Below are 12,289 nucleotides of genomic sequence, written 5' to 3'. Positions count from 1 at the left end.
CTTTTTTTTGAGACAGTCTCACTCTGTTGCCCAGAATGCAGTAAAATAACTTGATCTTGGTTCACTGCAGGCTCTGCCTACCAGGTTCAAGCGATTCTCCTGCCTCAGCCTCCTGAGTAGCTGGGATTACAGGCGCATGCCACCACACCCGGCTAATTTTTATATTTTTAGTAGAGATGGAGTTTCACCATGTTGGTCAGGCTAGTCTTGAATTCCTGACCTCGTGATCCTCCCGCCTCGGCCTCCCAAAGTGCTGGGATTACAGGCTTGAGCCACCATGCTGGTGAACATTTCTTATTGTCTGTCTTTTTGCTAACAGCCATCCTAGTGGGTCCAAAGTGGTATCTCATTGCGGTTTTATTTGCATTTCTGTGACAACTAACAATGGTGAGTATCTTTTGATGTGCTTACTAGCCGTTTGTATTTCTTTGGAGAAATGTCAATTTGGATCCTCAGCTCTTTTTTTTTTTTTTTAATATACTTCATTTTTAGGCAGTTTTAGGTTCACAGCAACAGTGAGTAGAAGGTAGAGAGTTCCCGTCCACCCTCCTGTGCTCATTTTGTAATGGTGCAACAGAACCAACTCTAGCACTGATTCCAGCTTCACGTTCATCACAGGGCAGTGAGTGCTTCTGCTCCAAAGGGCCTCACTCCAGGACCCACGCTGATGAAATTTCCCTTCTATGGCATGGGGAAGAGAAAGAGAAAGTGATGGGTTACCCACTGACTCCTAAAGCTTTCAGGAGAGATAACATATGTCACCTCCGCTCACATTTCAGTTGCAAAGCAAGTCATTCAGCAATTGCTAACTTCAAGGGGATGTGAAATTCTCTTAGGAACCCGGAAGGAGAGGGTCTGAATATTTGCGGCCACCCCTAATGATGCGTGGGAGTTAAATAAGGTTCTTTTGTGCAGGACTTGTCATTGCCTTTCCTGGGCTACCTGGCAGGTGGGGTAGCAGGGACATGCTTGACTGGGGAACCCTTTTCTTTTTTTTTTTTTTTTTTGAGATGTAGTCTCGCTCTATCCCCCAGGCTGGAGTGCAGCGGTGCAATCTTGGCTCACTGCAACCTCCCGCTCCCTGGTTCAAGCAATTCTCCATTCTCCTGCCTCAGCCTCCCGAGTAGTTGGGACTACAGGCACATGTCACCATGCCTGGCTAATTTTTTGTATTTTTAGTATAGATAGGGTTTCACCATGTTAGCCAGATGGTCTCAATCTCCTGACCTCAAGATCCGCCTACCTCGGCCTCCCAAAGTGCTGGGATTACAGGCATGAGCCACTGCGCCCAGTCCGGGGGACCCTTTTTCCCCAGAGCATCTCATGGGACATGTGTTCTTTGGAATCCCCTTTGGGAACCACTGCCTTGGCTGGTGGCTACTTCCAGAAGGAGGGGTTGGCAAACTTTTTGGAAAGGGCCAGTACGTAAATATTTTAGGTTTTTCAGACCATATGGACCAATCACTCCACTCTGCTGTTGTAGTGCAAGAGCCGCCGTATGTAATATGTAAATGAATGGGTGTGCCTGTGTTCCAATAACATTTTATTTATAGACACTAAAATTTGAATTTCATACAAGTTTTCTGTGTCACAAAATATTATTTTTCTGGCAGGGCATGGTGGCTCACGCCTGTAATCCCAGCACTTTGGGAGGCTGAGGCAGGTGGATCACAAGGTCAGGAGATTGAGACTATCCTGGCCAACATAGTGAAACCCTGTCTTTAAAAAATATATATATTATTTTTCTTTTGATTTTTTTCCAACCATTTGAAAATGTGAAAACCTATTCTTTTTTTTTAGAGACGGGGTTTCACTATGTTGGCCAGGATAGTCTCAATCTCCTGACCTTGTGATCTCCCTGCCTTGGCCTCCCAAAGTGCTGAGATTACAAGCCTGAGCCACTGTGCCCAGTGAAAACCCATTCTTAGCTCATGGGCTGTACAGAAGCAAATGGTGTGCTAGCTTTGGCCCACGGGCCGAGGGTGGCTCACCCTGTCCTAGAGGATAGAGTCCCAGCACCTTTGCCTGTTCTGGGACTATTTAAGCCCTGTCACCTTCCCTGGCCGTGTCGTCTACCACATCTCTGCACAGAGCCCAAGCTTGGCCATGGTAGATGCTTTTCTATGATCAAATCACACTCTTTTTTTTTTTTTTTTCCTTTTTTTAAGATAGGGGTTTCACCATGATGGCCAGGTTGGTCTTAAACTCCTGATCTCAGGTGATCCACCCACCTCGGCCTCCCAAAGTGCTAGGATTACAGGCCAAATCATACTCTTTCACTGTCTGGGGCCCTTTCCGAGTCTGTTCCCCCTTCCAGAATGACCTCCCAGCTCTTCTGTCCCCAGCTCTGCTTGGGAACAGTGGGGCCTCCCTTGACCTGGGAGGGATCTGGAGCTTCTGCAGAGGGTGGCTCCCACACTTCTTGGTGCTGCAGAGTCACCCCCGTGGTGCTGCGTTCTGGAGCTCTGTAGATGTGTTTGCTTCCCCCGCCATACCATGAGCTTCTGGGGGGTGGGGACCTTGGCCTCCTGAGTTCTGACCCCCAGGCCTGCTATTGCTGGGATGTTTCCCCAAAAAGCACAAATTAGAAACTTAATTTCCAGTGCAACAGCATTTGGTGGTGAGGCCTGATGAGAGGTGGTTAGGCCGTGAGGGCTCTGGCCTCATGAATTAATGAGTGCCATTATTTGGAGAGCGAGGTCCTTATAAAATGGCATGTTTGGCCCTGTGTGGTGGCTCACACCTGTAATCCCAGCACTTTGGGAGGTGGAGGCTGGCAGATCACCTAAGGTCAGGAGTTCAAGAGCAGTTTGACCAACATGGAGGAACCCCATCTCTACTAAAAATACAAAAATTAGCTAGGTGTGGTGGCACATGCCTGTAATCCCAGCTACTCAGGAGGCTAAGGCAGGAGAATCGCTTGAACCAGGAGGTGGAGGTTTTGGGGAGCTGAGATCACACCATTGCACTCCAGCCTGGGCAACAAGAGCAAAACCCTGTCTCAAAAAAAAAAAAAAAGGCCAGGTGTTGTGGCTTACAGCTGTAATCCCAGCACTTTGAGAGGCCGAGGCAGGTGGATCACGAGGTCAGGGGTTCAAGACCAGCCTGGACAACATCGTGAAACCCCATCTCTACTAAAAATACAAAACGAGCCAGGTGTGGTGGTGGGCGCCTGTAATCCCAGCTACTCGGGAGGCTGAGACAGGAGAATCACTTCAACCCGGGAGGCAGAGGTTGCAGTGAGCCAAGACCGCACCACTGCACTCCAGCCTGGGTGACAGAGCTGGACTCCATTTCAAAAAATAAAAAATAAAAAATTAATTAAAATTAAATAAATTTCTGTTCTTTATTAATTACACACTTCAGGTATTCTGTTACAGCAACACACCATTGACTCAGACAGAAATTGGTACAGAGAATTGGGGCTTGCTGCGGTCACAGATAGCTGAAGATGTGGAAGGGCTTTGGAACTGGGTGATGGGTTAAGCCTGCAAGAATTCAGAGGAGCAGGCCAGAAACCTCTGATAAGCCATCAAGGGAGCATTCGGAGGATTCTGGTGAGGGCTCGGAAGACAGCAGCTACAGGGAGAGTAGAAATCTTAGAGATTGCTTAAGTGATATGACCAGAATGCTGGCGGGAATGCAGACAGTGGAGTCTCCTGACAGGTCTCAGATGAAAACGAGAAACCAGGTATTAGACATTAGAGGAGGGAGTCATCCTTGTTATTATATAAAGTAGCAACAAACTTGGCCATACTGTGCCTATGCCTGATGATTTTATAGAAGGAAGAATTTTTTTCCTTTTCTTTTTGAGAGAGTCTTGCTCCATTGCCCAGGCTGGAGTACAGTGGTGTGATCATGGCTCACTGTAGCCTCACACTCCCTGGTTTAGGTGATCCTCCCACTTCAGCCTCCTGAGTAGCTGGGACTACAGGTATGCACCACCGTGCCCAGCTACTTTTTGTACTGTTTGTAGAGACAGGGTCTCTCTGTGTTGCCCAGGCTGGTCTCAAACTCCCGGGCTCAAACGATTCTCCCACCTCAGCCTCCCAAAGTGTTGGGGTTACAAACATGAGTCACCAAGTCCAGCCGGAAGGCAGAATTGAAGAGACTTAAACTGGAATATCTGGCTGAAGAAATCTCTAAGCAGGAAAGCACGGAAAGAGCTGCTTGGCTCTTTTTTGAGACAGTCTAACCCTTTCACCCAGGCTAGAGTGCAACGGCACCGTCTTGGCTCACTGCAACCTCCGCCTTCCAGGTTCAAGAGATTCTCCTGCCTCAGGCTCCCGAGTAGCTGGAATTACAGGTGTGTGCCACCATGCCTGGCTAAATTTTTGTATTTTTAGCATCTTTAGTAGAGATGAGGTTTCACCATGTTAGCCAAGCTGGTCTTGAACTCCTGACCTCATGATCCACCTTCCTCGGCCTCCCAGAGTGCTGGGATTATAGGTGTGAGCCATCACACCTGGCTGCTTGGCTTCTTTCAACTGTGGACAGCAAAATTAGAGAGGAGAGAAATGATTTTTTTTTTAGAGTTTTGTTGCTTGCTCTTGTTGCCCAGGCTGGAGTACACTGGCATGATCTTGGCTCACTGCAACCTCTGCCTCCCGGGTTCAAGCGATTCTCCTGCCTCAGCCTCCTGAGAGCTGGGATTACAGGTGTGCGCCACCATGCATGTGAAAATAATTTTATATTTTTAGCAGAGACGGGGTTTCACCATGTTGGCCAGGCTGTTCTGAAACTCCTGACCTCAGGTGATCTGCCCGCCTTGGCCTCCAAAAGTGCTGGGATTACAGGTGTGAGCCACCATGCCCAGCCAAGAGAAATGATTTGAAGATGAAATTATAATGAACAGAGAAGCCTAATGGGGAGATTTGGAAAATTTGCAGCCTGGCCATACCAAGCATGAAAGGCATGTTTAGGAGAGCAAATCAAGGCTGTGGTCAAGCCGCCACTTTTTTTCTTTTTCTTGAGACAGAGTCTCACCCTGTCACCCAGGCTGGAGTGCAGTGGCATGATCTTGGCTCACTGCAGCCTCCACCTCCCAGATTCAAGGGATTCTCCTGCCACAGCCTCCAGAGTAGCTGGGATTACAGGCATGTGCCACCACGCCTGGCTACTTTTTGTATTTTTAGTAGAAAAGGGCTTTCACAGTGTTAGCCAGAATGGTCTCAATCTCCTGACTTCGTGATCTGCCCACCTCAGCCTTCCAAAGTGCTGGGATTACAGGCCTGAGCCACCTTCTAAGAAGATTAGTAAGGCCAGAAGAGAGTCCGGTTTTATTCATCAAAGCAACAGAATGACCCCGAAGGCATTTCAGAGATCTCTGAGGCAAGATAAGACCTTGATGGCCAGGTTTCCTGGAGAGGCACAGAGGGACACCTCAGCCTCAGAGCCCTGTGCCACCTCAAACCTCTGTCCCTGTGTTCTGGCACAGTGCCTGGCTGCCCCAGCCGCGGCTCAAGCTGGCTCAGGTCCTGCTTAACTCACTGCTCTGGAAGGTACAACCTGTCAGCCTTAGCGGTATCCACATGGTGTGAATTCTGCAGGTGCAGATTGCAAGAACTCTGGGGCCACAGCTTCCTCCACCTAGATTGCAAAGATGTCACCTACAGCTTGGGGGCCCAGGCAGAGACTTTTTGCAGAGCTGGAGCCACTGCAGAGAGCCCACTAGGGCAATGTCTTGTGCAGATAGAGGACAGTGAGGCTGTCCCCAAAACAAGAACTGTAGTGCTACCAGTGTGCCAGTCCAGCCTGAAAGCAGCAGGGAAGCCCTCAGGGCGAGGCTGCCTGAGAGTTTGGGGACCCAACCTCCACACCAGTGTGCCCAGAGGGCGGCACCCGGACTCAAAGATTATTCTGGAGTCTTAAGATCTAATGACTCCAGGCGCAGCAGCTCATCCCTATAATCTCAACAGTTTGGGAGGCAGAGGCGGGCAGATGGTGTGAACTCACAAGTTCAAGACCAGCCTGGGCAACATGGCAAAACCCGGTTGCTACAAAAATTACAAAAAATTAGCTAGGCATGGTGGCATACACCTGTAGTCCCAGCTGCTCAGGAGGCTGAGGTGGGAGGATTGCTTGAGCCTGAGATGCGGAGGCTGCAGTGAGCTGTGATCCTGCCATTGCACTCCAACCTGGGCAATGTAAAAAAAAAAACCCTATTGTCTACCAAAATCTGTATTAGGAAGAAAAAAAAAGATGTAATGTTGTCTGCCTGTTGGGCTTTGGATTTCTTAGGACCAGTTACCCCTTCTTTCTTTCCTGCTCTCACTTTCGGAATGGGAGCGTCTAGCCTATGCCTGTGTTTTGGAAATAGATAACTTTTTTGATTTCATGGGCTTGTGGCTGGAGGGAATTGACCTCCGGATGAACGGTGCCTGAGTCTCACTCATCTCTGATTTAGGTGAGACTTTGAAGTCTCAACTTTTGAATTGGTGCCGGAGCAAGCTATGAGATGGAATGCATTTTGAATGTGAGACATGAACTTGGAGCATGAATTCCAGGAGTGGAATGCCAGGGTTTGAATACATTCCCCAAAAACCGTGTGTTAGAAACTTAATCCCCAGCGAGGCAGCGTGGGGACGTGGGGCCTAGTGGGAAGTGTTCAGGTCAACAGGCCTTTGCCTCAGGAATAGTTTAATGCCATTATTGAGAGAGTGGGGTTTTTTTTTTTAATTGTGGGAGTGGGTTCATGATGTAAGGACACATTCAGTCCTCTTCTTTCTCTCGCTGTCTCTGCTTTCCATCTTTCACGAAGTGCAAAGTCTTACCAGATGCAGGCCCCTCTGTTTCAGACTTTCAGCTTCTGGAGCTGTGAGAAATACGTTTCTGTTCTTTGTACGTTGCCCATCTTAGGTGTTCTGTTACAGCACCATATAGCACGCTGGTTCCCATGCAGTGTTGCAAAAGTCACTTCTGGCTGGGTGTGGTGGCTCACACCTGTAATCCCAGCATTTTGGGAGGCCAAGGCAGGAGGATCACTTGAGTCCAGGAGTTTGCGACCAGCCTGGGCAACATAGTGAGACATTGCCTTTACTAAAAATCAAAAAACTGGGCCGGACATGGTGGCTCATGCCTGTAATCCAAGCACTTTGGGAGGCCAACGTGGGCATATCACGAGGTCAAGAGATCAAGACCGTCCTGGCCAACATGGTGAAACCCTGTCTCTACTAAAAAATACAAAAAAATAGCCTTGCATGGTGGCACGTGCCTGTGGTCCCAGCTACTTGGGAGGCTGACGTGGAAGAATCGCTTGAACCCAGGAGGCAGAGGTTGCAGTGAGCCGAGATTATGCCACTGCACTCCAGCCTGGTGACAGAGCAAGACTCCATCTCAAAAATAAATAAATAAATAAATAAATAAACTGGCTGAGTGTGATGATGCATATCTGTAGTCCCAGCTACTTGGGAGGCTGAGGTAGGAGGATTGCTTGAGCCTGGGAGGTTGAGGTTGCTGGGAGCAATGATCATGCCACTGCACTCCAGCCTGGATGACAAAGTGAGACCCTGTTTCAAAAATAAAAATAAAAAATAAAATGAAAAAGTCACTTCCTCTCTCAGGACCTCAGCCTCCACGTCTGTCAGATGGGAGCAATATCTCCTGCCCTGAATGCCTCCTGAGCTTGTTCTGAGGGTCAGATAGGGCTGGCCCCAAAGGAACCATGACCAGCAGATAGCTGACCTGGGAGGATGATACCTACAGTTCACTGGAATTTCGTTTTTGGGCACTGATCCTGTGCCGGGCGCCACTGGAAGTGATCAGGAGCACAAAGCCCAGGTCCTGCTGAGAGGGGACGCAGCTGGTGACATAAAACCCTGTTGCTTCATCCCCAGCACCTGGGACAAAATGGGACTCAGGGTATTGGAGCTGACTCCAGGAACCTAGATGAATGGGGCTTAGGTGTCTGGGAGCTCCCAGAGTGTCAGGGAGAATGACATTAACACCAAACCCCGCCCTGCGATGCCGCATTGTCCTCTAGGGACTGGGCACTGAAGCTTCCTGCAGCAGACAAAATTTGGGTCTGAATCTGGGCCAAAAGCCCCCTCATTTATAAATGGGGAAACATGATTTCACATTGATCCAAAAATAAAAAATAAGAATAAAAAGTAGGCCGGGTGTGGTGGCTCACGCCTGTAATCCAAGCACTTTGGAGGCCAAAGTGGGCGGATCACCTGAGGTCGGGAGTTCAAGACCAGCCTGACCAACATGGTGAAACCCCGTCTTAATAAAAAAAAAAAAAAAAAAAGGATAAAAAGTAAAAACAAAACATGGGGAAACTGATGCCCTGAGCGTTCCAGGGGCTCTCAGGCAGCCAGAGGCAGCACCTGACCTGGCCCAGGCCCTCTCCCCAGGGGGCACAGATGCCAGGATGTGCGGATTGGTGCCCCTCTTGGGCTGCTGGGCCCCATGGTATGCTAATTACACGTCATTTTTGGCATCACATGCAACGTTGGGAAACTGGAGAATGTCATTGTCAAAGTATTTTTGAATATTTGCCTTCTCAGCAAGAAGATGAGAAAGCTGTGAGAACACTCAGTCTTCCATGGGATGGGTACTAACAAAGATAACAAGCGGCGTGAGCTGGAAGGACCTGGGAGCCTGGAGAGAGGCCTGGAGGAGTCCCCTGCACTGCCTGTCATGGCTGTGTGACTGTGAGACAGGGCTCTGGCCCCCTGGGCCTCAGTGTCCTCCCCTGGAAAATGGCTCATTCATTTCTCAGGTGTGTATGAAGTTGCTAGATGCCACACACTGCTCTACACTCCGGCAAACAAAACAGACAAATCCCTGCTCACATGGGCTGCCATCCCCAGGGGGGCCACACCATAGAAATAAAATTGGATACACCAGGGGTGACATGTACAAGGGAGAGCCTGGGGTGGGGCTGTCAGGGATGGCCTTGCTGGGAAGGTGGCATGTAAGTGAGGATGTGAAGGAGGCGGGAGGCAGCCCAAGGGGTGTCGGTGGGAAGCGTACTCCGGCACAGGGAGCAGCAGGTGCAAAGGCCCTGCATCGGGGCAGGACCCGGTTGTTCCAGCAGCATCAGGGAGGCCAGGTGTGCTGGAGCAGGTGGTGACCCCGGGAGGCAAGATGACAAGACTGGGTCATAAGAGGCCACTGGAGGCCAGCTCACTGCTTGTGGAGGGCCTTGTAAACTGCTGGAAAGCTTTTCTGCTTTTCTTTCTGTTTTTTTTTTTTTTTTGACAGGGTCTCCCTCTGACTCCCAGGCTGGAGCGCAGTGGCTGGAGTGCGCTGTTACCTCAAACCCCTGGGCTCAAGTGTGTGCTACCATGCCTAGCTAATTTTTACAATTTTTTTCTTTTTTTGTTTTAGAGACAGAGTCTTGCTCTGTCACCCAGGCTGGAGTGTAGTGGCGAGATCCTGGCTCACTGCAACCTCCACCTCCTAGGTTCAAGCCACTCTCCTGCCTTAGCCTCCCGAGTAGCTGGGATTACAGGTGCCTGTCACCTCTCATGGCTAAATTTTTGGTGTTTTTGATAGAGATGGGGTTTCGCCATGTTGGCCAGGCTGGTCCTGAACCCCTGACCCCAGGTGATTGGCCCGCCTCCCAAAATGCTGTGATTACAGGTGTGAGCCACCTCTCCAGGATTTAATTTTTAATTTTAATTTTTTAATTTTTTTGTAGAAATGGAGTCTCTCTATGTTGTCCAGACAGGTCTTGAACTCATGGCCTCAAGTGATTTGTCTGCCTCAGCCATTGCACTCCAGCCTGGGTGACAGAGCAAGACTCTGTCTCAAAAAAAAAAAAAAAAAAAGAAAGGTACAATTCAGGGACATACAGTACATTGGTGACGCTGCACAGCCACCTCCATAGTGCAGTGCCAGCAGGAGAACCATGCTCATGAAGCAGGCCCTCCCTTCCATCTGTGTGCTAGGCCAGTGTGGGGACAGACAGGCTACGGGGCTGCCAGCAAGGCAGACGCTAGCGGAGCTGAGGGAGGTGGCTGCAGGAGGGGAGGGTCTTCAGGCCCCTGCATCACTCCCAGGGGCCCCAGGATGCGTGCACAGCAGAGGAGACCCTGAGATGCATTCTCCTCTAGAGAATGTCGGGCACTGCAGTGGCACAAGCAGGACAGTGAGACAAACAGCTCCTGGGCCAGGTGGGGCCCAGTGAGGGAGAGACACCAGAACCAAGAGTCCCAGAGCTGCAGCTGAGATAGGGCTGGTAATGAGGCACAGCCCTGGAGGGGGCAAGGGTGGGGAACTGCCATGGATGGGATGGTCCGAAGGCTCCTGGAGGAGGTGACATGTAGGTTGTGTAGGATGGAGGAAGCCTGGGAAGATTGGGGGAAAGGTTTTCCAGGCCTAGGAACAGCATGTGCAAAGGCCCTGAGGCACGTGCAGGCTGTGAGGGGGAGGGGAGACATGAGGCCAAGAGTGGAAGTGGAGGATGGAGGCAGGGCCATGTCTCCTGCGCCTGGGGCCAGCTGCGGAGTGCTTGGAATTTCATCCTTGGTGCACAGGCAATCCCTGTGGGGGGAGGGGAGTTGTAAGCCTGGAAAGACGTGATCCAGCCCTTGCTTCAAAGATGATCTCTGGCTGTCTCATGATTAGGGTTGGCAGTTGGGAAGGTGTCCTGGTAACTCAGCTGGTAGAGGAAAGAGTACACTTCAGGTATCCCACCTCCCAGGGCACCCTCATGTGGCTCTTGACTGGCCCAGTACCTGGCGTCTCCTGGGAAAAGGCCCCATGTGTCTCTTATCTGTGAACAAGCAGTGAATGGAAGCCCATCTAGCTGGGCCAGGCCTGACTGTCCACAAGACCAAATGCCAGCAACCCCTCTCCATGTCCCACCCCTGCTCACTAGGGCCATCCCTCTCTCTGTCTGTCTGTCCCAGGGAGAGTTCCTTGGTTTGTCTTTTCCTAAAAGATCCTAGGAGAAGGGAGGGCTAGTTGTTACTCTTGTGGACAAGGGGTAGTAGGTCCTCAGCCTTTTTTTTCTGAGATGAAGTCTCGCTCTGTCCACAGGCTGGAGTGCAGTGGCATGATCTCAGCTTATTGCAACCTCTGCCTGCCAGGTTCAAGCGATTCTCCTGTCTCAGCCTGCTGAGTAGCTGAGATTACAGGTGCCCAACACCATGCTCAGCTAATTTTTGTACTTTTAGTAGAGACGGGGGTTTACTATGTTGGCCAGGCTGGTCCTAAACTCCTGATCTTAAGTGATCTGCCTGCCTCGGCCTCCCAAAATGGTGGAATTATAGGTGTGAGCCCTCATACCCGGCCCAGGAAACCACTCTTCGAAAGCAGTTTCTAGCTAGGAAAAGAACACCCCTCTCTCTGAGAGTATAAAGGTCAGTGTAGCTGGTATCTGCCTGCTGTGAGGCTGCTGAGAAGCCAGTGCTCTACTCAGCATCTATGTCCCTGGCAATGTGTCTACACTCTTACTCGGGTCTTGTTTAAATGTCCCAGCCTGACCCAAGACAAAGTCAGCAGTGGTGACTGAAGGACCCCTTGCTGTGTGGCAGGCTCTGTGCTTCGCATGGGATTCCAGATACACAGGAGCGAGACCCTGTCTTGCAGAGCATACAATTCAGGGTGGGGGCGGGAGGGACAGAAGCACAAGTAACAGCCCTAAGTATGGCTCATGACAACTATGATTAGTGCCTGGAGTGGGAACGCCAGGGCCTGGGACAGGGGATTAAGGCAATTGGGAGGTCAGAAGGGCTCCCTGGAGGAGGGGGCCTGTGAGTTGAGCTGTGAAGGCCAAGGGGGCTTGATCTCCATCACATGCCCTAGTGGGAGCCTCACGCCTGGGCAATCCCAGGAAGGGAGGCTCCGAAAGTGGGGAATCTCGAGGCTAGCGTAGGCAGGAGGCTCTCTCCTCTCCTGAGTGGGGACCTCCTTCAGCCTGGGACTGAGCTCTGCCCCAGCTGGGCTTCCCACATGCCTGTGGCCCCTTGCGGGAGGCCCCACACTGGTCCCAGGCCTGTTGCTGTGTCTCCCACTGCCTCATGGGAGGTTGCTTCGAGAGAGTGAACAGGTTCCCCAGGGAACATAAAGAAAGGGTGGGGCGGCTGGGCAGGAAAGGGCCTGGCCCACACTTCCCCTCTCCAATCTTATCTCAATGACAGGCTCCCAGCCTGGCCTCCATGTGTTCATCGGGATTGGGAGGGCCCCGGCTGCAGGGCTGGAGCTGGGGTTGACGTAACTGTAAAGTGTGGATGTGGCCCACCAGGAGCCTGGGGATGAGGCCCTGCAAGGCTGGCCGTCTCCCCCACACTGTGGTAAATGAAGGATTCAAAGGAAATGAAATCTACAGAAACGCAGA

This window comes from Sapajus apella, unplaced genomic scaffold (assembly GCF_009761245.1).
Source record: "Sapajus apella isolate SASKATOON/1434 unplaced genomic scaffold, GSC_monkey_1.0 scaffold20, whole genome shotgun sequence".
In the NCBI taxonomy this organism is placed as follows: Eukaryota; Metazoa; Chordata; class Mammalia; order Primates; family Cebidae; genus Sapajus; species Sapajus apella.
The sequence above is the reverse complement of the archived record's forward strand: the minus strand, read 5'-3'. Positions refer to the sequence as shown.